Source organism: Lemur catta, chromosome 5 (assembly GCF_020740605.2).
Source record: "Lemur catta isolate mLemCat1 chromosome 5, mLemCat1.pri, whole genome shotgun sequence".
Classification (NCBI taxonomy): Eukaryota; Metazoa; Chordata; class Mammalia; order Primates; family Lemuridae; genus Lemur; species Lemur catta.
In genome coordinates, this window is record NC_059132.1 from 79,001,885 (window position 1) to 79,027,899 (window position 26,015).

The following is a 26,015-nucleotide window of genomic DNA, read 5'->3' on the forward strand; positions in this document are numbered from 1 at the left end:
AACATCCCTGAAGGAATAATCATAGTATTTCTTATATCTGCTGTGTATATTTCTTTTTTTCCTCCAAAAATATTAATTTACTATTTCTTCTATTAAGAAAACAACTAGTGGGAGATTTCCTGGTCAGTAAAATCACAGACTGACATGGTTAGCCATGACACAGCTCACTACCCTTCAAATAAAGCCTTTTGACTTCACATGGCTTCAAAAGTGCTTCTTGATAATATTTCAAAAGTGTTTGCTTTCTGTACAAATCACTATTGCTGTCAGTTTACTGCTTTTTACTTAGTTAAAATTATCATGAGTTTTTTTCAGTAGCTTGCAATTATACCTTTTGAAACTTTTCTAAACAACCCACCGAGAATGCATAGAATGCACACATTCACACGATATCTGTCTGTATATGTGAATATTGCTTATAACTGGAGCACTAGCCTCTGCTTAGGAAGCAGTTCCAAAGATAAGTGCAATCTTTTAAATAGTGAGAAAAACCACATTTTCCACATGCTTATGAGAGCTTTTCTCAATGCTTTTCAGCATTCTCAGAATTAGTGACATAAGCTTCTTAAATAATTATTGGGGGAAAAAAATGTGTCGCAAGTCTTAAATCAGTTGAATGAATACTTTAGTCTGTGTTGTAGTTACTCGAGAGACAAAAAAATTCTTATTTCAAGGAAGCATTTATGGTTATAATTTACTGTCGGCACTTTCCTGATATCATGCACTTCTTCCCGTCACAGCATTTCCTAGGAAATTCTTTAATCATTCTGCCAAGTTGAGACATTGACCTGAGGCCACTGAGTTACGACAACAGGTTATCTTGGAGATTGTCACCCTGTGAGAACAACATCTGTTATGTATTCCTATGTACTTGATCTTTTTTTTTTCCCAGAGAAATTAATAAAACAACCCTGTAAGATTCATTCCTGTTAACCAAACAAGTTTCTCGTTTCTCCAACAAAGGCAACAGAGGCAGCTTAGTGGCAAAGATGAAATAGCAGGCATGAGTTCTTGCCCTAATCATCCTGTTTTTCCAGTGAATATAACTATGCCTTAAATTTGCATTCATAACAGAAAAATTTGTGAGAGGATCTACTTCCATTTTAGAATGAAAAGACTTTCCAGTATTTGGCAAAAGGGTGCTTAATGTACTGTTCGGTGTGCTACTTCCACTTATTGCTTATATGTAAAAACAATCAGCAAGTCATCTGGTGTGCAAAGCACAGACTGTGTGGGTAAACTGTCCAGCATATCTGGTTTCCAGTGTTCTAGAAATGGTGGTACTAGCTTGGATAAGCTGCAAGTGGTGTATATAGGCAGAAAGTATGAATTCAACCTGCCTGCCATCAGACCATGGTAACTACTGTATTTCATGCACACATGGCTTGAATTGATGCTGCTGGCTGATGGACTCCCTATGGAGAAGCATTTTAATTGTCAGTATTATACACTATACAGTATGCAGCAGTGTAAAATTAATGAAAAAAAAAGTGGTGTAAAATCTAGCCTGAAATGTGATTTAGACAGAAAGCATGGCTGTGTGACAGAGGCAGTAGCTTTTACACATGGAATTGAGAAGGAATTGACTGTGAACAACTGCTCATTATGACATGGCCTGAGTGAAGAACCCTGAGTGAACTTAGCCTTGGAACTGAAAAAGTGCTGTGGTATTGCAAGCTCTGGTTAATCAAATGCGCTGTAGTAAAGCAGACCTTTTGATCCAATTATTTTGTTCTTGCAGTTTGGCTTCTCGGAATGTTTGTGCAGCGTCTAAAATTATTCCCAACAAAGGGTATTATAGAAAGAAATATTGTCTGGAGAAAAATATTTTCTCAGTAATATTGAAAAAGAAATAATTGTTCCATGTAATTAAATGTTAATTGGAGAGCTTATTATGTTTTTAAAAAGATTCTGGTTCTTCATAGACATTCAATATCGAATAGATGAATGAATGATTGTGAGTAACTTTTCCACATTGTTATACAGGATTAAGAGAATTCATGCTGTTGCTAATGAATGGATACTGAACCACCAAGGAATCAGGAAGAAGGAAGTAGTGAAGGTCAGCTGGCAGAAGCATTTCCCTAACATACCCTAGTGTACCCTCCTGATGGATAGTTAACTTATCCCGAATAGCATGTGTGAAGACCATGTCTTTGAAATTCACTAAGGTAATGTCTACCACAATTACCTAACATTTTATTTGTTTCTTTATCTTGATTCCAAAATGTTGGAACAAGGTGTATTACTTGATCCTTAAAGTTCAACATTTCATAAAGTCTACCTAGTTAGATCTCTACTTCATAGAAGACCTACCCAACATAAATGCGATAGTGTATGCAAAATTTATATAAAATTATCAGTTCAATGTCTGACAATAAAAAAAACACTCAATAAATTTAATTTATTTCTGTTTTTGTTGTGGTTATGGCTAATTTACAATTCCGATGGTATCTTTTTAAGAGTTCCTACCCAGACATAGCCCTTTTATTGTTTCACTTTTTTCATTATGATATTACACTCAAAAATTTTATGTGTATATAAATACACATAGATGTGTTCATATGTAGATAAATGTAATATAAGGATTAATAAGTTAAATATAGATGTTCCCACCTCTGACTTAAAAAAAATTACCAGTAGATTTGTCTTCCCTCCTGTTCATGTCTACTGGAGATTTCTATTGTCTCTTTATCAGAAAACCTGTTCATATCTTTTGCTTATTTTTTAAATTGAGTTGATTTTCATTTACTTAATGATTTGCAGATGTTCATTAGTCTATATACGAATATTTTAAAAGTATATTTGATGCAAATATTTTCTGTCAGTTTGTGGCTTATATTTTTAAAGATTTTTAACTGTCTTTTAATGAACAGAAATTCTTACTTTTAACTATCAGAGTTTATCAGTTTTTTTCCTTTATGGTTTATTCTAGACACAATTTATTTTTAAGAAATCTTTCCTTACTCTGATTTCATATAGTCACATATTTGTTCAAATAATTTGTTGAGCGCCAATCCTGTGTGGGCATTCTTCTAGGAATTTAAGTGCATCACTAAATAAAATCCTTTTTTTGTTACCATTTAAGTCTTTAATTTACCTGAAATTTAATTTTTGCTTATGGTATGAAGTATGCATCCATGCATCTATCATTTTATTTATTTTTCATAGGTATAATCAGTTATCAGAGCTCTATTTAAAGAAAAGTATATCCTTTTCCCACTGAATGGCAATGTCATCTCTTTAACAAATGAAGTGTTCGTAGATGTGCAGAAATATTACTATGCTCACTCATTTGTCCAGTGTATCTCTTTTTTTGTCCTTATGTCAGTATCACACACTCTTAATTACTATAGTATTATAATGTGCCTTCATATTTGGTATGCAAAGCTCTCCAATATGTCATTCTTCATGAATATTTTGTATATTCTGGAGCCCTTTGTTTTGCCATATAAATTTTAGATCAGCTTGTCAAGTCCCACACAATGTTAGAATTTTAATAAGAATTGCATTTTACTTATAAATCAATTACAGACAAACTGGAATATTTATGATAGCTACGAACATGTTGTTTCTCTCTGTTTCTTTTAGGTGTTTAAAAATGTTTTTCAGTACGTTGTATAATTATCTTTGAAAATATCTTATGCATTATTCCTAGATAATTTCCACTCTTATGCTATTTATATTACATATTTTATTTAAATATCTTCTCATTGTTGCTGATATATAGAAATGCAGTCAGCATTTATATAATTTGTCACATTTTAAACTCTCATATTAATTTAATATTTGTAGAATATTTAGGATTCTTAATGTAAGCATCCATATTCATGTAAATAATGAGCTATATTTCTTTTTTTATAATTCTTACTTATCCTGCTTTTGTTTCTTTGACTTTTTGAGATGGTTAGGAACTCCAATACAATAAGTTGTATGTTTATATACAATTATATATAACTTATATATTTATACAAAAGCATCCTTGTTTTGTTCCTGATGTTAAGCAGAATGTTTCAAACATTTTACCATTAGTATTTTGTTTTTATTGTTTTTTGGTAGTCCCCTTTAGTTGAGTCAGGCTGCTTCCTTTATTTTATTTTATCACCATATTTTTCTATCATGAATGGGCATTGAATTACATTGCAAGTTTTTACAGGATAGTTGGGTTGTTTATTTATCTTTTCACCTTTGATTTGTTAAGATGCTAAATCACTAAGTCAGTCAAGATAGTTTAGATTAAACTGCAATAGCAAGCCCTGTTTTAGTCTATTCAGGCTGGCTGTGGGGGCCTGCTTCATGGCTCGTAGATAGGAACCTTCTCACTGAGTCCTCACATGGGAGAAGAGGCAAGGAGGCTCTCAGAGGCCTCTTCTACAGAGCCACTGATTCCATCCATGAGGGCTCTGCCTCACGTACAAACACTCAGACCATTGCACCCCCAAAATCAGGTAGCTCAAACCTTAAAGTCTTCTCACTCATGCTATGCGTCCAGCACAAGGTTGGCTGCAGCCCTACTCCATGTTGCCTGCAATTAGGAGTTTATGCTAATGGGTAGCTTCTATCTTGAACATTGTTGGTTTTATGAAAGAAAGAAAAAGAATCATGGGGAGCCATGCTGCTTCTTGACATTTCTTTCTGTTACATGTACTTGTATTTCATCAGCTAAAGCAAATTACATGCCTAAGGCTTACATAAATGTGATGGGGAGGTATAGTTCTCCTCCAAGTTGTGGCCAAGGAATAGACAGGGAAAAATAATACTATCACAATATTTAATAGATTTTCTATTGTTGAATCAACCTTGCACTCTTCTAATATTTCATTTCATTCATGTTATAATTCAATAAATTTCTAGATATAATGTGTTAATATTTTCTTGGTCATTTTTCATCTATATCCCTAAGTGAAATTGTCTTGTATTTTTAATTTGGGGGAGGTTGTTTTTTTCTCTTTGAAGATCAGGATAAAACTAGCCTACTAAAATTGACTGAAATTTTTAGGTTTCTATAAAATTGGAATGATCACTTCCATAAAAAAATGACTGAGGCTAATGTTTCCTTTTGTAAAGATTTTAAATTATTGTTCATTCCCTTCATGACTATGGAATATGTATGTTTTCTAGTTTTTTCCAGGGTCATTTAAAATTATATCTATCTAGTGATTTGTTTACATTTTAAAATGTGTGTTGACAAACTATTTCATTGCATCTTCTTGCTGCTTTTATATTTTCTTCATTTAATTGTATCCTACTTTTATTCTATTATTCATTTGTACATTCTGTCTTTCCTTGATTATTCCTGTTAGAAGTTTTTAAATTTTTCTAGACTTAAAAAACGCCTATTTTTGCCCTGATTAATGATTTCTGCTTGTTCTTTGCTTTCTATATTATTAATTGCTGTCTCTTATAATCATTATCTCTATTATTCTACTTTTCTTGGATGCCTCTTCAGTTGAATGCTTAGCTCAATTTATTTTTAGCCTTTATTCTTTTCTGATATTTAAATCTACATATTTTTCCCATTGCTAATTTATCAGCATCATAAAAGTTTTGACATGTTGGTAGTCATCATCATTGGTAATTCTAAATCATTTTTAATTGTCCTATTACTCCTCACTTGACCCATACATTGTTGTGTTTACACAATACAATATAGTGCTAAATATTACATATTAAAACTTTAGCTTTATTTAGCTATTGATATGGAGCTTGATTGTATTGTAATCATAATTCATGGTGTCTAGATAATAATTCTTTGGAATTTGTTCTATACTTTAGTTATGTAACTCTGAAAAAAGTTTTGTATGTACTAAGGAAAAATATTTAATTGCTGCACAACTTACTACCTATATCTAGAAAATCAAGCTTATTAATTATATATATCAATTTGTCTATGATTTTTAGTCTTTTTAATTGGTCTTTTGACTTATTTATTAATACAGTTGTGTTAGAATATCCCAACATAATGGAAAATATAATGATTTATCCTTGTAATTATTCATCCTGTTTATTCATCTATTTAAATGAATTTTTCAGGTGCATGTAAGTTGCAACAATTATTTTTCACCCATATATTTTAAACCCCATCCTGCCAGTTGAGCACTGTCACTTTTGTATTGCCAGGTATCATCCTGTGGTCTAGACTACTATTTTTTGCATTTTTATTTTTTTGAGAATTTATTTCCTTTATTAGGTATAATTTGCTGTATTCCAAGTGGGATTTAAATTACTTATAATATGTGAATATAATATGGCAAAATAACATAAGTTAATAGTGGGGAGAGAAAGGGAAAGATAAATGTAAGGATGTAACATATAACCTATAAAAAGTCTGGAATATCAATCTTAAAGTCTAAAAACTTATTAATGGTAATAATAATATCAATAACAAACAACTTTGGAGAGCTTATTGAGCCTGCCATGATTTTAAGTTCTTAGTACGTGTATAAAATGTTTTAATACTTAAGAGAGGTATTATTTTCCCATTTTTCAAGTGAGAAAACTGAGAAGTACAATTAACCTATCCAAGATCTCACAGCTCTTAAGAGCTATTAAGAGGGTCCAGACCCATATTCTTAATCATATTTATCAATGCAATACAGGTATTGTGCAATTTCATATATCTAGATCATAGTTCCTATATATAAATAAAGAGCCAATTAACATAAATGCACAAGATGTTTGAAAATATACATAAGGAAATTCAAAGTGTATTTACAAACTGCATTTGACCTTTACAAGCCTTACTGTTCTCAATTTCAAATGATGTACAAATAAGTGCTAAATCTTCAGCAAACTAAAACTGGAGAGCTTCACTAGTAGGACACAGAAACCTGCAGACAAGGAAGGGCACAGTGGCTAATACCTGTAATCCTAGCACTCTGGGAGGCCGAGGCAGGAGGATCGCTTGAGCTCAGGGGTTCGAGACCAGCCTGAGCAAGAGCGAGACCCCGTCTCTACTAAAAAGAGAAACAATTAGTAGCGCAACTAAAAATAGAAACAAACAAACAAAAATTAGCTAGGATTGGTGGCACATGCCTGTAATCCCAGCTACTTGGGAGTCTGAGGTAGGAGGATCGCTTGAGCCCAAGAGTTTGAGGTTACTCTGAGCTAGGCTGATCCCACGGCACTCAACTCTATCCTGGGTAACAGAGTGAGACTCTGTCTCAAAAAAAGAAGAAAGCCCCAAACAAGTGTTTGTCATGAATAAAAAGCAGAAGGATTGCTAATGCTGAGAGATAGAATAAACAGGGCAATATAATAACAAGAAGCTGAGAACTATTTATACACATTTTAAAAGGAGAGGTATTAAAAAAAGCAATGTATTTGCAAAGATTCAGTATGCTACTATACGTTTGGCCATTAACTACCTGTGTAACTTTCCATTGGCTATATATACTACATGGAATCAAATTTCCTCATTTGTAACACAAGGGGACTGGATTAAATAATGCTTTCTAGGTTTCATTCATGTCCTTGATGACTTTCTGGCCTAAAAGTCTGAAGAACAAGTTAAACTGCATTTCAGAGGTGAGAACCTGCCAGGTATATTTGGGATAAGGGGCAGCAAAGAAAGCCACAAGTGCAGGTTCACCTTCATACTTTAGTGGACCATCTTCGTATTAAAGTAATTAGGAAAGTGAACAGTAGATTCCACCCATTTGTTCTGTCGCTTTTCTCTTATTATTTGCTTTCTCAGCATTTTAGAATATTTTAGGTATATATCCATATGAACCCCAGGGTTGGCCAATTATAAGTATTCTTGTCTAGACCTCATGGGGTTGGAAACTGAGGTAGCACAATAAAAGAGGATTATGGAATTTCTCTCTGCCCTGTCTCACATTCTAATTAGCTATAATTCCTCATAGAAAGTTACTTGGTATTTCTAAATACCTAGTCACACTGGATGGAAGCATCTTCTTCTGCAGGCAAATATTATTAAAAGTGGGATTCTGGAACCTGACCACTTCCAGGACATTGCAGAGTTCTAGCTCAGTGAATAACGAATGCTCCTCCATAGAAAAGTGTTTTAGTCTCAGAAAACATGCATTGACATCACTTGTTATTTTCAAACCAGATTATTTCATAGAAAATGCCCCTTTGTTTTGACTCTTTCTTAGAAAGGGAAGTTTCTACACAACTGTAGGTATGTTTAAACCTTATTACATTTTTTCAGATAATCTCAAGATAAACAACTTTCCTTTATCCTACATCTCCGTAATTTTCCTGTAATTGTCTTTCATTTTGGCCTAAGAAATGTTTATATATAGTAAGATGTAGATACATTTTTAGACAATTTGAACTAAAGTCAAATTTAAAGCTTCAGGTTGTAATTACATATAAAGTTCAAATATAATTTATCACACTGTAGAAATAAAAATGAAAGTAACCTGGCCTTAGAGATTTTGGTTCTAATTTTGAGTGATCTGGCATGCAAAGGATGACTTTAGATCCTTTTCTTATATCCATTTTAGTCTTAACTGTTTTCTGGAGAACCAAACCGTGATTCTAAGTACTTTAAAACGTAAATATATGCTTTGGATAATTTTCTTAACGTAACACAATAATTTATTTTTTCTTATGTGTATGTTTATTCAGGAAGTTGCATCTAGTCACTGGCCCCAAGTTGTAAGCATTAGCAATTAGAAATTTTCTTCAGAATCAAGAGGAAGTATAGTTATCTTTCTTTTGAACACATTTTATTTCTAGTAAGCACTTCGTTAATTGGATTTTTATTTGGAATGCTTAGGTTTTATTCTCTGTTGGATTAATATTTTCTCTTTAATTTTTCCCAATAGTATTACACACTGGCTAACATCTATTTGCCTTCATATTCTTAATGTTACCATTATTACCTGAGTGAGCGCTGTACAAACCCACTGGGTAGGCTCAATTCTGTTAGCCTGAACTACCTTTCTTCAACACACCCTTGGCTATCTGATCATTTTTACTGCAGTGCTTAAGGTTCACAAGAGAAAGTGACAATAAAAACTAGAGTATTTAAATGAGCTTACAATATAATCAAAATTATCCCTGAGCATAGGTTTAATGATGTGAAACTTCTGAAATACATTATCCCATTGCACTTAGAGACAGTAGGAAGAACACTTTTTTTATTGTTGTTGCTGTTATTACTATTATTAAGATGAGAAATTTGAAAATATAAAAACAAGTTAAAATAATCCGTGCATCTTATAAATTTTAAAATCTATCTACTGACCAATAAACATTAATTAAAGTCAGATATATATCTGAGACTCATAACAAATAAACTGTTACACAGAAAGTGCCATGGAGTTGTACAACAAGGAATACATTTATGGCTTAGAGTCTAATAAGAAGAAGTTCTTTCTGGGAGAGAGCGGATTATTACCTTTGATCATCACAGCAGGGAAAAATGCTGATATTGCCAAAGGTACTAGACGAAGAATCAGATTCTGGCTACAGTGTCACATAAACTGATAACGTGGTTCTTAGGATTAACGCTCTAAGCAGGAACCCCACATTTTATGAACATAGCAAATAAAGAATACAATTAGCAATGAAGTAAAAACTTCCCTCTTGAAGTAAATTTTGAAAAACCAGTTCAATTAAAAATATGAAAAGTCTTCAAACACTAAGTCAGGTCAGAAAAATGGTTGCTACAGTTTCTGAAACAAGAACCAAGTAAGCTGAGGATGGAGATTAGCAACACCTGAGGAATCTAGAGCAGGTGACCCCTTACCCACACTAGGAATGGGGTCCCATCAATAAAAGGATAAGCTGAAAGGTAGCATGACAACACAATGAATTGGAGTGATAGGGTTATTTAAAATATATGGTTGTTAAGATTTAATTGGTTAGTAAACAATTACAGTGAATGCTGGTCCTCAATGGATATTGAAGCATTTTTTAAAAATATTTTCATAATCTCTATTAAGTTCTGTTTTAAAGAATTGTTCCAGTTTTTGCTACACCATTGCTACATTGCAGAATGACGTATTAATCAGATTTTAATTTTCTGTGTTTGTTGTGCTGCAATTAAAAGATCATCTTTTTCCTATCCACTATTTTTTTATGTTTTTATTTCAAAATATTAAGGGAATACAAATGTTTTTGGTTACATGGATTGCTTTTGTAATGCTTGAGTCATGGCTATAAATGTGCCATCACCCAAATAGTGTTCATTGTGGCTGTTAGGTAGGTTTTTGCCCATCCCCTTCTCTCCCCTCCCTTCTTCATGATTTCCACTGAGTTTTACTTCTCTCAGTGCACATGTGTGCTCATCAGTTAGTTCCAATTTAATAGTGAGCACATGTGGTGTTTGTTTTTTTCATTCTTTAGTCACTTGCTTAGGATAATGGTCTCCAGTTCTATCCACATTGTTGCAAAATGCATTAAGTCATCTTTTTTATAGCTGAGTAATACTCCACAGTATACAGATGCCACATTTTATTAATACACTCATGAATTGATGGACCCTTGGGCTGACACCGCTTCTTTGCAATTGTGAATTGTGCTGCAATAAACATTCAGGTGTAGGTGTCTTTTCGATAAAATGACTTATTTTCCTTTTGGGTAGGCAACCAGTAGTAGGATTGCTGAATCAAATGGTAGCTCTACTTTTAGTTCTTTGAGGAATAATCTCCATGGAAATTCTCTAAATCATTATATACTCAAATATTAATACAAATATTTTAAGAGACATTTCTAGTCATAAAAATGGATTTTCTATGTAATATAATAACTGTCACTATATAAACAAGTATTTCTAACTTATTAAAATTGTATATCATGAATAAATGTTTCTTTGGTCCATCTTTTTAATCTGGCAAGAGATTATGACCAAGAAAATGTAGAATGAATGTTATTATTTTATGTTTGTTTTAAATGACATATGTTATTACTTTAAATTTATCAAAATATTATTTATCCTGATGCAGTGTGTCTACTCTAAGAAATATGTACACACTCCTTTCTTTGCTTCCACTGAAACACACTCTATTCTTAATCCTAACTGTAGTTGGTATCTCCATTAGAAAAAAGTTATTTAAAAAAGAACTTTGCACCTTAGTGTTAGAGGAATTGTGATAATAAAGTGGAATCACACTTCCTATATGTGAAGGCACTATGATGATTTCCATAGTTATCACAATATTTCTCAAGTGGTTGATTTAACGCTATACTGAAAAGACACTTTGCTAAAACACTGGCTGAGACTTCATCTCAAAAGCCACAGGAGAGCCAGAGAAATAGCATATGGCTGATTTCTGGAACATTAGCAAATTTCCTTTTGTCAAGGATAAAATATATCAGGATATGTGTGGGCTCAAATAAATATATACTACTACTTCACAAAGAATCTATTTCACTTATACACAAAGATCTTTTGACTAAATAGATTGTAAAGTTCTTTAAATGCCATTAATTTGTCAAGAGATATTACTACTTTTGACTTATATAAATGGAAGAGGTATTTTCGCTTTTACCTTTGAGAACATAAAGAAATGATTATATTATGATTAAGACCCCAAAAGCAATCACAGCAACAACCAAAATAAATAAATGGGACCTGATCAAAGTAAAAACCTTCTGCACAGCCAAGAAAACTATCATCAGAGTGAATAGACAACCTACAGAACTGGAGAAAATATTTGCATTTTATACATTCGATAAAGGGCTGGTAATTAGAATCTATAACGAACTCAAGAAAATCAGCAAGAAAAAAAATCAAACCCCATTACAAAGTGGGCAAAATGCATGAACAGAAACTTTTCAAAAGAAGATAGACTAATGGCCAACAAACATATGAAAAAAATGCTCAAAGTCTCTAATCATGAGGGAAATGCAAATTAAAACCGCAATAAGATATTAACTCCAGTGAAAATGGCTTTTATCAAAAAGTCCTAAAACAACATATGTTGGCATGGATGTGGTGAAATAGGAACACTTATACTGTTGGTTGGAACTGCAAACTACTATTAAATACAACCTCTATGAAAGTAATATAGGAGACCTACCATTTGATACAACAATCCCACTACTGGGTATTTATGCAAAGGAAAGAATGACATTGTAAAGGACACCTGCACTTGAATGTTTCTTGCAGCACAATTCACAATTGCAAAGATGTGGAAACAACCCAAGTGCCCATCAATACATGAGTGGCTTAATACAATGTGGCATATGTATACCATGGAGTACTACTCAGCCATAAAAAATGGTGAACTAATACCTCTTATATTTAACCTGGATGGAGTTGGAGCCCATTCTTCTAAGTGAAGTATCAGAAGAATAGAACAACAAACACCACATGTACTCACCATTAAATTGGAACTAATTGATAAACACCTATGTGTACATATGGAAATAACATTCATCAGAAATCAAGCAGGTGGAGTGGGGAGCAGGGATGGGTAAAATCACACTTAATGGGTCCAATGCACACTGTGTGGGGATGGGTACAGTAAAAAAGCAATTTATGTAACCAAATAATTTCTAACTCTGTAATATTCTGAAATAAATTTAAAAGAAAGATAAATGAAAACATATCTACACAGACATGTGTCTGTTGTGAGTATATATGTTTGTCAAAATGTGTACTGTTTTAATTGTATAAGATAAACAAAAATATATATTAAAATACCTGGATAATTAACCTAGTTATATTTTTCAGATTTTTATCTGGTTCGTGTTGTAACTGTAAAGAGGTGCAACTTGGCTAAGATGTGGTAAAGTACATTTATTAATAAAAAAACTTTTATTTTTATAAGTCTCTATAATTCTAAGGCTTGCATTTTATACAACAGAGCCAGTTTTCTTTTGTAGCTGACATCATCAATTAAAGCATTAAACCTAACTTTTAAAAATAAGTTTTGTAAAGAAAAAAGTAAAACTATTATTGTATTTTTGCTAAGCTTTTATATCTTCTCTGAAAAATAACCCAACATGCTTTATATATTTGTATAATATTGTGTATGTACGGTGCATAAGACATATTTGCACCATACATATACAACAAACACACATCATGTGTGACAGGACATAATGTGTCACTGTGACAGGGCAGCATGCCCACATACTAAGGTGACTTCCAATGAGAAAATCAGATGTGAGTCTCTCCTAACAAGCATACCTCCTTATCTGTATAAATTATTGAATTCTTACATATCTCCCCCTGCTCTGTGTGATTTCTAACTGTACAAAGTTGTAGAATTCTGGAGCTGTTTGCTTACAGAAAATTAATTCTGTAAATTTTGAATATATTTTAAAATATATCTGTGGCTCCCTTTCTCAAAACAAAAGCTTACGGTGAAATTCAATATGTAAAAGAAATAAATTCTTAGTGTCAAGGTTCAGAGGGAGCAGGAGAGATAGGAGATATACAAAGAACAACGTACCATGTAGCTAGTGTATGTTTAGTACACTCCTACCTACCTGTCCGCCTTTCAATGCTCTTTGCATGGCAGGTGCCCAAATGTCAGCTCTCTTGTAGGGCCGGTGTGAGTTCTTTCAGAGCAAGCTGCAAATGGCTTCCTCACAGCACTGTTCCTGAATGTGGGAAATTCACTCTAGCTCAGATTCTTTTCCCTTTCCCAGATCCTGCATTTGGCAGCTTACCACACTCTCTTGCTTCTTAGCGCTCTTAGGCAGGCTACCAGCAAGACATCTCACGCCCAGCTAGTTTTCATTACCACTTAACCCGTGGGGAACTGACAGTCCTTACCGTGCCAAATCGTGGCATGCAGACAGCTTCATGGCTGCCACCTCTCTCTACCCTGCTGGCCCTCTCCCGCTCTCTTTAACCTTTAGTCTTGCAGACAAAATAAATAGACCATAGTGTGTGGTACAAGCACATAGCCAATGGGAAGTGGAGTATTTATGTCTCTTGGTTTTAGACATCCCAATTTCATTGCATATTTTTTGAGATATCTTAAATTGGATTTTTAGGGAAGATTAAATCCTACTCTTTCAACATGGAAGGAAGAAACTGTGTTTTTCTTTCCCTCCCTGAAGCCAGTGGTCATTCTCCCTGATCTTCTACTTATGTTCACTAGGGAGAGGGAATCTGAGCAGTGGATGGGTGTTGTAAAAATGATTTGGTTGTTTCTTTATAAGTTTTTAAGAGTTGTCTTTTTCCTAAATTTGTGCACTTCATACCTTTTATTCCTCTTATTTCAGTACTTGACATTTTAATTCGATATATTTAGAAAACACTTTGAGAAAAGTATATTTCATATTTCGATATAAAATATTTTTCCCAATAGCCAATACTCATAGAAATTTTTATGTTTATTTCATTTTTGATTGAGCCAAACAAAGGAGGACTTTGAGAAAGTAGACAGCATATTTCTTAGGACAGAGCATTATATTAGTTGCTGTAGTGTTGGGGGGTGTTGTATGTGTGTGTATGTGTTTATTTATTTTAAGAATTGTGCATGCATTTAAGACTATATTTAATTTGAAGAACACTCGGGGGAGCAAACGTTAATTTTCATATCTGTAGAGAAATAAAACATAGTCCAACATAATCACTGATAGGTTTTTTTAAACAATGCTTTTAGGTTTTATATAGATTTCACACTGTTTGATGGCTCATCTGCTTTTTACATAGGTACAAAGGTACATCAAATTTACATATCCCCGTATGCAATTCATGAAACAGCTATACTTTTCCATCATGATTTTACATCGCTATCCATTTGCTATTTAACCAATTGCTCTTAATTAACTGAGAATACAGGTATCACTGTATATAACCTTTAAGGATCAATAGGCTAGTTCTTTACTGTAAGGCTATTCCATAAGTCATATTCTAAAAATATTTTACCATTGTGGCTAATTTACCTTATTAATATCTGTATAGTATATAAGCATATTTATGTTAGAGCACAATAAGATATCATGGTAAATTTTAAAACAAAGAATATTTAACAAAGAAATTTAGGCAGCAAAAAATGGAGTTAGTCACCTAAAATATTGGTGACTATCAGGCAAGAGAAGCAAATTACTATTTCTTTTAGATAACTCCAGTGGCCCCAAACAAGAGAAATAATGCAAACCGGAGCAGGACTGGATGCTCAATATGAAGAAATATAATTTAAGCAAAACAAAACATATTTAGATGGACTAGCACAAAGAAAGATTTTATGTAAAAACGCTTATACTTTTAACATGTCTTTTGTTAGAATGAATGTCAGCACATATTCAGACTCTGTGCCCAAAATTTAGGGAAAAAGAGAATTCTCATTGACATTCATGTGAAAAAAAGACCTTTTTCACAAACAGGATGTACAGTACCTAACTAGTAATTTTCAGTCCTCCGCTTTCTATTTTTGCCAGCGTCTATATAGAAATAAAAGCTGTCTCCCCCACAAACCTCCTTTTCCTTTCACACTCAGCCAGAAGCAAAGCATAATAAAACAGCTACCTCACTGGTTGACTGCGGTAAACTACAAAACCAAAAATGTTCAAGTGCCTTTTTAAACAGTAGGAAAATTTCAAGAATATGTAGCTTATTGAGTAATGGTTTATTTACTTATTATTTTAATAAAATTACTTCATTTGGTTTATGTAGTTTGATTATAGAGAACAACTAGTGTTTGATCCCATTATTGAAATTTTAATAAGCTTAGCCTCACTATTTTCTTGGTAGGCAAAAGAAAAATAGACTTTTCCTCTCTTAAAAGACTTTATGGCTTGAATCTCAACGATTTCCTTTGAAAAATGAATGACAGAGGTTTATTGTTGGTAGAACATCAACTATATATTTAGATCACAATCTTACATTTTCCTGTGGTATGTCTTCATAGGAATTGGACCACCTGAACTGTTCTCATTGCCATAGAAAATTTTATAAAGTAAATAAAGGGAAATTTTATAATTATTTATTCAATGATTATTAAAGTTAGTCGATTGACCAATTTATAAGACTATATTGTGGATCAAAAATAAATGAGGTAATCCTAGCACTCTGGGAGGCCGAGGCGGGAGGATCACTCAAGGTCAGTTCGAGACCAGTCTCAGAAAGAGTGAGACCCCGTCTCTACTAAAAATAGAAAGAAATTAGCTGGACAACTAAAAATATATAGAAAAAATTAGCCGGGATTGGTGGTGCATGCCTGTAGTCCCAGCTACGCAGGAAGCTGAGGCAGAAGGATTGCTTAAGCCCAGGAGTTTGAAGTTGCTGTGAGCTAGGCTGATGCCACAGCACTCTAGCCCCTGCAACACAGTGAGACTCTGTCTCCAAAACAAAATAAATAAATAAATGAGAAGTATTGGGTTTAATCTTCAATGATGCCTGGTCCTAGACAAGTCATTTAGACATTCCAGAGCTCAGGTATTTTTCTAAAATATATGTATATTATAATATATGGCTTATAGAGCTGTTTTCTGAATAATACAATATCATACAACTTGAAGAATTTTATAACTGAATGTACATATATTAATATTTTATGCAAAACATTATGCTAGGCAGTACTCTGTGATAACAATGGACTTTACTTAACACTGGTCCTCTCCAGATCCTTCAACTAGTTATCACATTTTATATGCTTTTTCTTGATGAGAATTGAGATATTTATAAATGAGAAACTTGGATACCAATATAACATAGAGGGTATCCTGCTAGCCCTGTAAATACTGGTATGTCTTTTTTCTACCAGTCTTATATTTTTGATAGTCTTGAAAATATTTGGTTACCTGTTATTTTACATCTTACTTTTTTAAAAGTTGACTTTTTGCCCTAGTCATAGCATCACACTATTTTTTCAGGATGAATGATAATAACCTTCCTCATGCTGTATTCTTTGACAAAAATAGTCAAGCAAGGAACATCAACACAAGGACCACAATACTCATAAGCCAAATTGTGTATGTAATTAAATCAAGAATAATATACTTTTTGTATATTATTAGAGAGCATTAGAAAATTTTAAATCACTTTTGATAAGTCTCTTGGGAAATGGATAAGATTTTGACAGATGGCGTTTGGAGGATGTTTGGAGTAGAAGTATCTCATACATGTAACAATTTGTGAGTAAGAGTGTTTTATGAAAGCAACCAGCATCCCAGTTTTGTTCAAAAATACATTATGTACATGAGAAGAATGCAGAGCAGTAATCTGACTTAAATCAAGTTTGTATTAATACTTCCTTGGTAGACATTAGAAATCATCGAATGTTCTGGGCAGGCAGGTAAGTATTAAGAAAATTTTGGCAAGATTATTAGAAGAGTTTGTAAAGGGTGAGCTAGAAATGAAGATGTTAGAAAGTAGTGGTTTATTTCAGCACTGGAGGAGTTAGGCATGCTGGTCAATACCAGATGTCAGAAAACTGGAATTAAGTTCAGAGCCTTTTTGAAGACTTTGATAGCTACAGAATTCCAAAATGTGAGTGACTGCTACCAGATAAGGCTGGAACAGAATCTTGTATTCTGTCTTCCACCTGCAAAACAATAGGAAGCTGCAGAAAATTTTAAGGAGTGGGTATACAAGTCAGAGTTAAGTGAAGAAAATAGGAAACAGTCTATGTATTTCAAATACAAGGGATTTTATACAGGGAAAATGACACAAATAAATCTTTTGGAAAGTCTGAAAGAGCAAAATTCAGAAAGGAACACTACCAGTTTTCAGCTGCCCTTCTGCAGCTGTGCTACAGAGGCAAAAAAAAAAAAAAAAAAGTTGCTATATAACATAGAGGTCAATACAGTTATGGAACCACTCTGCATGTCATATCTGCCCCATGGGCCTAGGACAGGGAACTAAAGTCTGACTAATCACTATAAAAACCCATAAACCCATCAGGTTTATGTATATATTGCCTCTGCAATGAAAGAATGTCTTCTACTGCTCTACCTCCCTTGTCCTGTAAGATTACATCATATTGATAGACCCTAAACAATTTCTGAAACCCTACTGGCAAAAGCACCTAGAATCAACCTAAGTGCCTATCAATTCATGAGTGGATTAATAAAACATATTGGGGGGGTGCGTGTGACACACATACACCATGCAGCATTACTCAGTCGTAAAAACGAATGAATTAATGTCTTTTGCAGCAATTTGAATGGAACTGGAGTCCATGATCCTAAGCAAAAGATTTCAAGAATGAGAAACACCACATGTACTCTCTAATAATTTGGAAATAATTGATCGGCACACATGGGCAGAGGGAAGTAAAAATCATTGGAAATCAAGAAAGGGGAGCAGGAAGGAAAGAAGGGTTAAAAACCTACCTATGAAGTATAATGAGCACTTTCAAATGATGGGCACACTTATAGCCCTTTTAGCATTATAAAAGCTATCCATGTAACAAAAACATTCGTACCTCATTAATATTTTGAAATAAAAAAGAGACCATTGGGTGCCAAAATGATGGAGCAGTTAGTGAAGACCTTTGAGTAGAGAATATCAACAATAAAGGTACAATGAGATGAAGACAGAATCTAAAACCTCTCTAGGGAAAATGACAGTTTTAGGAAATGAGGGATGAGCATTTTTACCCAGGCTGAGAAGAACCAGCAATAGACGAGAGAGACCAAAGCTTTAGAAGTTAGGGACTATTCCATCAGGAAAGTGATAGAAAATTGAGATTGTGGACAAAGGCATAGAGGACAACCTTGAGAAGAAGTGGCAGTTTTTCCTCTAAGAAAAATGCAGGAATAAAAGGTGAAACAATGAAACACAGAATGCTTTGGAGATAGCAAGGGGAGAATTTGAGAGAATTCATTTTGAAAGGTACTCATTTTTTTTTTCCACTAAAGAGGAATATAAGACTGTCCACAAAAGCAAGGATGATTGGGCAAGAATGAGACTGGGGGCCAGAAGATAACAGGAAAGTTTTGGAATAGGTACATGATGAAAGTGGAAGGATGCCAAGAAGAGAGAATACAAAGATTCTGGAATAGTCCTGGAGTTCAAGTTTGGTTTGATACCATCATTTTCAAGTAGAACTGACCAACTCATTAAAGGTAGGAAAGCCAGGCCCAGGGACACAAAAGCAGTTGGTAGGGTCCATTCAGGTTTAGGAGTATGTGGATTTGTTATTGTTTAGCATCAAAGCTGACAATGATATGAGTGACTGTGGAGTCAAGGTAGAGTAGGGAATTGTGGGGGGGCTGGAATTGTGCTGATAGACTAGAATGAAAGAAAGGAGTCAAGGAGACTGGGGTATTATGGGAGGAAAATATAAGAGTAGCAAGTTGCTTTGTGAGGGGAAATTGGCAGAGTTTGTGATTTTAGAGGTCGGGTAGTTTTGAGTGAGAATTTGATGGGTGTTTATCTGGAGCAAAGCGGAGAATATGATTATTAGGGTTGACAAGGTCCAGGACCTATGAAAGAACATGTTTATTGCATCACCGATATCAGTGTTGAAGCCATTAAAATAATGGCTAAGGCTGTGGTGAGGAAAACAAAGGAGATCCAGGTGTGAAGAAGGTGTCTAACAAGTTTTATACTCTGGTGACAGGAATGTGGAGGAGCATCCATAATACAGGATGCTATAATAATGAGAAGAATATTAACTATAACAATAACACTAATACCTATCATACCTTCACTGTACTCTACAGTATTAAGGTACAGGGGTCCTAAGTGTTTTACAAACACTAACTTGTTCATTTATTTCTATGTCACTGTGAGGTGAGCATTATTACCCCTATTTCATAGAAGTAATGGAACCTCAAAGAGATTATTTTCAGTCAATAAATAATAAATAAATTATTTAGTCAATAACCTTACTATGTATGTTATGTTTTATGGTAGGCACTGAGTATTAGAGAGTCCATTCTAATGGGGAGAAGTTATTTGCCCAAGTCACTCTGCTAGTGAATGGTCAAGCTGAGATTTGAATTTGAATTTGACTGTAAAGCCTGCTTTGTGGAAGGAAAGCAAGCAATCCCTCCCTTCACTGTTAATCTAGGAAGTAGTTTCAGTTGACGGAAAGAAAGAAAGAGAAAAAGCATGTGTTAGGGAAAGGCATATTTAAATTATATGTTAGAAGAGATGTCATTTGAAGAGAGCATTGGGCACTTTTTGTCAGCCTATGTATAAGGTGGCCACCATCCCTTCCTCCCTCCTCACACATGCAAGCTGTTCTCTCATTGAGAAATGGAAACTATTATTTCACTTCTTTAAATCTGGGCTGGCCTGTGACTGTTTGACCCAATACACAATAGTGGAAGTGACACAAGAAGGCTTTTGAGGTGAGGTCATAAGAAGCGTTTCAGCTTTACTCCAGGACTCCTGGAATGCCTGTTGGGGAAAAGCCAGCTGCCACGTCTCTCTTGCACTGAGACTGCCATTCAGTGAGGAAGTCCAGCTATCCATTTAGAGCGGTCCATGGAGGGGGAGTTCAAACTTTCCCTGAGTTATTCCAGGCATCCCAGTTTGGGCATCAAACATGTGAGTGAAGAAGCCTTCCGATGACTCCAGCTTCAGCCTGCATCTGCATGAGAAATATCCTGAACAGGAACTGCCTGGTTGTGTCTGTCAGCTGCCAAAACCATGAAAGAAAATACTAGATTGATGCTTTAAGCCCCTCAGTTTGGGGGCAGCAGTGGCCAAGTGGAACAGACTTCAAAATAGTTTGTTTTGAAAGTGTGTTCAAAGATGGGGAACTCTGTCAGGAGGATCCTCAAATACTATGAAAAAAGACTTGGGATTTAGCTGATGTGTTCACATAGGAATTATTGCCAATAAATTTACTTATTAAGCTCAAAAAAAAAAAAAAAAAGCACCTAGGAACTGTAGTCCCCAGTTTCCAGGTTCTGGATGGGTATGAAAATGAACAACAGCCAGTAGACTGAGAGAAGGGATGGCATGATCAGATTTACATTTTAAAATGTTCAATCTGAATCTGGTTGACTTGTGAAGGTACAAAAGGACAGCAAAAAGTAAATCTCAGTCTGCATGATAAATAAGCTAAGATAAATAGATATTTAACTATAGTGGTCATGTTAGGGATGGAAAAAATTGAAGATTGACAGAAATTTAAAACATATAATAGGCAAATTTTAAAGACGGATTGTTCTTCGTGCCATAATTCTACGGATTATAAAATTCCACAGGTTTCTACAGATTCTTCATTATTCTAGTTTTTTTTTTTTTTCAATTAAATTGGTTTAACTAATAGGGAACATTTGGAAGACAATAAATATTCTATAAATTACCAAAGAAGGCAAATAATTCCTTTTATTACTTAGTGATAGTTGAATGTTGTAATATGATTAAAAACCAAATCAAACAGAAATGTCATATTATTAAAAATTGTATTAACCTTGTAGAACATAAATACCTACATCTCATGCCAAAAAAGTGAGTAAAATCCATTTAGTGCTTTAGATTTAGATTATCTGGCTGCCACCCAATTAAAGAGAGAAGTACATCTTTATATTTCCATTTTGCAAATAATCGATACAATAACTCCTAAGAATTTGTCTTTATGGAGTAAAGTAATAAAATAAGAGTATTGTTGCATGGGAATTTTACTATTAAATCATTAAATGTATGTTTCAGTATGTATTTACCGCTGAAAAATTGATATAAGCAATGGAATTGAAGCCTCCATTAATGGTTTACATTATGTGAATAAGTATGAGAATGGACATATTCTCTTCTAAACCAGCATTTTTATTTTACATATATTAAATGATTTAAAATAAAAGATTGCAAATGAAGCCATTCTTCTAATTTTAGAGGACTAGAATGCCATTCTACAGCATTTTGAAGTCCCAGGTTGGCACATTCTCTTCCCTGTCTCATATTCACTTTTTCCCTTGTAGATCAATACTGGAGAGATCTGGTGATGAGAAATATTTACTGTGATAAGGTCTAGGACAGAATGAAACATACAACCTCCAAATGACCTCCTTGTGCATTAATATCGGAATTTCAATGAACAGAGTCTCATTTATTTATTAAAATGTTCTTAGATAATTACAATAAAAATAAAATTCCCGTCATGCCATTAAACAGAAGGCTCCTGAGAGTAGGAAGAGCTCTACTGAGGGCAAAGGGAATGGAGTAGAGTTGATGGGGGAAACTTGAGCAGCAAAAGCAATTATAATTTCCTTCATAATTTTATTACTTACCATGGGACATCATAAGGTAGAATGACACACCATGACTCTTCAGGGGCAGGTATTTTTAGGAGTAAAAAGTTGGAATAGGTCAATGTAGAATTAGAAGTTTGGCAGTTAGGTGTGATAGGCAGACCCCAGAGGCTAGATCTATAACCTAAATAAAAACAATGATTGAGATAAGTAACAAACTCTGACACCTCAGTGGTTTAACACTATAACTTGTGTTGCATGTACAATTCAGCTCAAGCTACTCTCCAGGTTCTTTCTCCACGTGTTTCAGCAATCACGGTTTTTTCCATCCCATGGCTTAAAGATCTCATCATTTGACTGCACAATTACTGTGGCAGAGGAAGAGAGACTGTGGAGAACTCTCAACTGCCCTGTGTCACCTCCTGGTGACACACTGGATTTCCATTCACAGCTCATAACACATGGGTCATTTCTGAGTTTGTACCTTTGATTTTTTTTTTTTCCTGATGACGGGATTTTCTTTCCTTGCCATTTTTTCTCATAAATTTTAATTGAATACTAAATATCGTATATATAACAGTAAATATTGATATAAATAATAAGTGTGCTTGGAAACAACCACTATTTTTGTGCTGTCAGGCTAGAGTAAAGGAGTTAAGTCAATGTTGTGAGAGATTGAACTGGATTTGGGTTTTGCTGTTGCTATGGTTACCACTAGCGCACCACAGGCTTTAAATTCCTCTAGGATTGCTTTGTGTTTAAGGTTGGGCCTGGTGTGCCGGGGATTTTTCTCAGTGTCCTTGATCTACTCTTAGTTTTCAGCTATCCCTGCATACCTGTGTCACAGAGGAAGTTGTTCAGAGCACCCTTGCGCTTCCCCCAGCTGCTGTCACCTGCTACTCTGATCTTGCCAGGCTGCTGGTGGAGAGTTTTCAGTTATCCTAGCCCAGTGCCAGTCTTAGGAAAGCCCTGCCTGTGTGCCTAGGCTTTGTAGGTGAGAACTTTTCAATGTACCTTCCCCTTCTACTTATGGCAGCCAAACTCTGCCTTGTGTCCATGGTGTGTCTCATGTGGGAGAGAGGTCCCTGCCCCTACCCTAACAGTAAGAGACCTCTGATACTGTTGATAATAGGAACATGGACTGTTCCCTTTCCTTCTCCCAAGGGTATTGGGCTTTGCTGCTTCTGCTCTTCCCCAGCTGAAATGGGTCTTCACCTCAACCTGGAGATGAGAGGGTTGGATCTCCCACCCCGAGTGGCTTGAGGCTTAGTTCTATGTTTGGGAATGGTGTGTGTCAAAGGACAGGGCTTTATGCCTTCTTGCAGCAGTAGACATTACTCTTCTTGCTGTTCTATATCACTGATAGAAGCTTTCTCTGATGTTCTACCCCATCCTCAATCTTTCTCATGGGCACTAAGTGAAAGTTTATGGAAAAGATCCAGCAACTGAGTGCAGACTCCTCATGTCTCTGAGGCTCCCGGTGGTTCCCTATTGCTGCGATAGCCCACAGGAGGCTTTGTAGCCAAGCATTTAATTTTAGCTGATTTGTTCTCGCTCATGGATGGTGGCTAAGTCCTCTTGCTTCTATGCTCTGACACAGGTGAGCTTATCTGCACATACTGCCTCTCCTTTGAGGTGCCTGCCCTTTATTTGTTTTCCCACAATCTCAGATCTCTGATAAGATCAAAAAAACTTCTGACACTATAGTTGGTGTGCTCTTTTTCCCCCTCATTGTTAGTGTAAGAGTGATGGATGCTCTTTCCAGGTTTCTACTTTCTGGGCAAAAATGGAATTCCTCCCAGGATTACTTTTTAATTAAATATTTCAAAATCTTATGTATATTTAAAAAATTCAACACAGGCTAATAGACAAATCTTATAAGTGGCTACACATAGAGTTTTGGGGGAAAAACCAAACCTTGGAATTTCGTAGCAAGCTCCTTGTTCACTCTTTGCCTGGCCTCCACGTTGTGATACATTGCTCATTTTCCTCTGTTCCAGTCTTGTCCTCCTGCTTCGCACCATGTCCCGCCACCTACTTATGGGAATTCACAGCTATCTGGAATCTCGACATATTCGTGATATGCGGCCCTCTGACTCTGGACCCTGTAGAAGAAATCTCTTTAAGAAGTAACTTCTTCCCTGTGTTACAGACAGCAGGCCCATCAACTACTTTAAGGAGTATTCACTTTCATCCACAAGGATGTCTTCTGCTCCTGTGAGAAAAACTGCAATACTACTAAAATCCATTTCCCAAAGTCTGGTTGATTAATTTTTAAGCCATGTATTTAATACCATTTTGAAAACAAAGCAACTTTACATTTTCTTGTTAATGTCTAATATTCCAGTTCTTTTCATAATCTTTCCTCCGACTCAAGGTAATGAGAAGACAGAGCCTACATCTACCTCTGACAGTATCAGTCTAAACAATTAATCTTCTATGTATAGCACTGGGACAATAACAAACACACACTCCTATGCAAACACAAACACTCATACATATATACCACCTCAATTAAGATCCAACAATTAAAAATTTTTAGGAACGATATATATGTGTATATATGCATAGCTATTATATCAAAAAATAAATCTAACCTCTAAGATGCAATTTTGATTAAAATTCACGTATTTTTTTCAAAAAAATAAAATCTTGATCAGAAGTTTCATTTGCATTTTGTCACTTAACTTTTCTTAGAATCTGACTTAAAGTTATATAAATTTAGAGGCTCGCTAATGCAGCCTCTACCATACTCCCTATCCTTTGGTAAAAGTAGTCCTGTGTGACAAAGGCAAATCACAATTTCCAAATTAAAGGGGATATTTATTTACATGGTTTTAAAAAAATTAAATCCTGCCTTCAAAGAGAACTGCATTACATTTCTGGCAAGGTTAAAATTGAAATAATTTATTTTGATCTACTATTTATAAGAGAAAATAGTATTAGGAAAGTTTTTAGACTGTAATGGAAAAATGAGTTCTATGGAGTCTATTTTTCTCCAAAATTACATTGTGCTTGGCACTTCTGAGTTGCAACCTCTTTGTGTAATCACCTTTTTCATTTTCTCACATTGACACTTCTAAGAATCAAGCCATAACTCTGTTCTCACACCTTCATCACAAATTACAGTAAAAGTTCTGGCATGGTGAGAATTCCCATACCAAGATGAACTATGGCATTTCACAGCCTGAAGAAAGGACACTTTCAAAATCTTCTGGGAAGATGTTATAAAATATGTTTCTCGGGAGACAGAGAAGCAGGATTATTTTGCATTCTAGATTTATAGCATTATGTATGTATGTTAACTTTAGACCACAATTAAACAGGACCTAATTTTCAAAGAATTTTCATAGTATAATGATATATCCATAAATATGAGGTTATGAAGGAAACACTGTAATACATGGTTTGTATATTATAACTGTGGAATATTTCAAGCATACAGAAAATAGTATACTAGACCCTTTGCCATTACATGAATATTTAAAAGATGTTACTATTTTTAAATGTTTGCTTCACACCTTTTTCTTTTTTAATTTTAAGAAAATAAACGTATAACAATGCAATGCCAGCATAATCTTTTTCCAAAAATCTACATAAATGCCACCCTGAAGTTGTCTAAAAGAATACTGTATGTTTTTGTATCTTTACTACATAAGTAGATATGCATAAAAATGTACATACTATTATTTTTCATAATTAAATATCATATTAATGGCAACCTATAGTTCTCATCACTTTATAAATTATTTTTAAGATTAAACCTAATATTTTAAGTTACATCCATGTTGATACAAGTAAAAGTACTTTTTATTAATTTTTTTTTTTTTTTGAGACAGAGTCGCTTTGTTGCCCGGGCTAGAGTGAGTGCCGTGGCGTCAGCCTAGCTCACAGCAACCTCAAACTCCTGGGCTTAAACGATCTTACTGCCTCAGCCTCCCGAGTAGCTGGGACTACAGGCATGCACCACCATGCCCAGCTAATTT

At 34.6% G+C, this 26,015-nt stretch overlaps 1 pseudogene; it reads right to left on the reverse strand.

Annotated features, from left to right (window-relative positions):
* LOC123638812 overlaps positions 1 to 24,053 on the reverse strand; it is a 115,879-nt pseudogene extending 91,826 nt beyond the window's left edge.
* Positions 24,054 to 26,015: the final 1,962 nt, after the last annotated feature.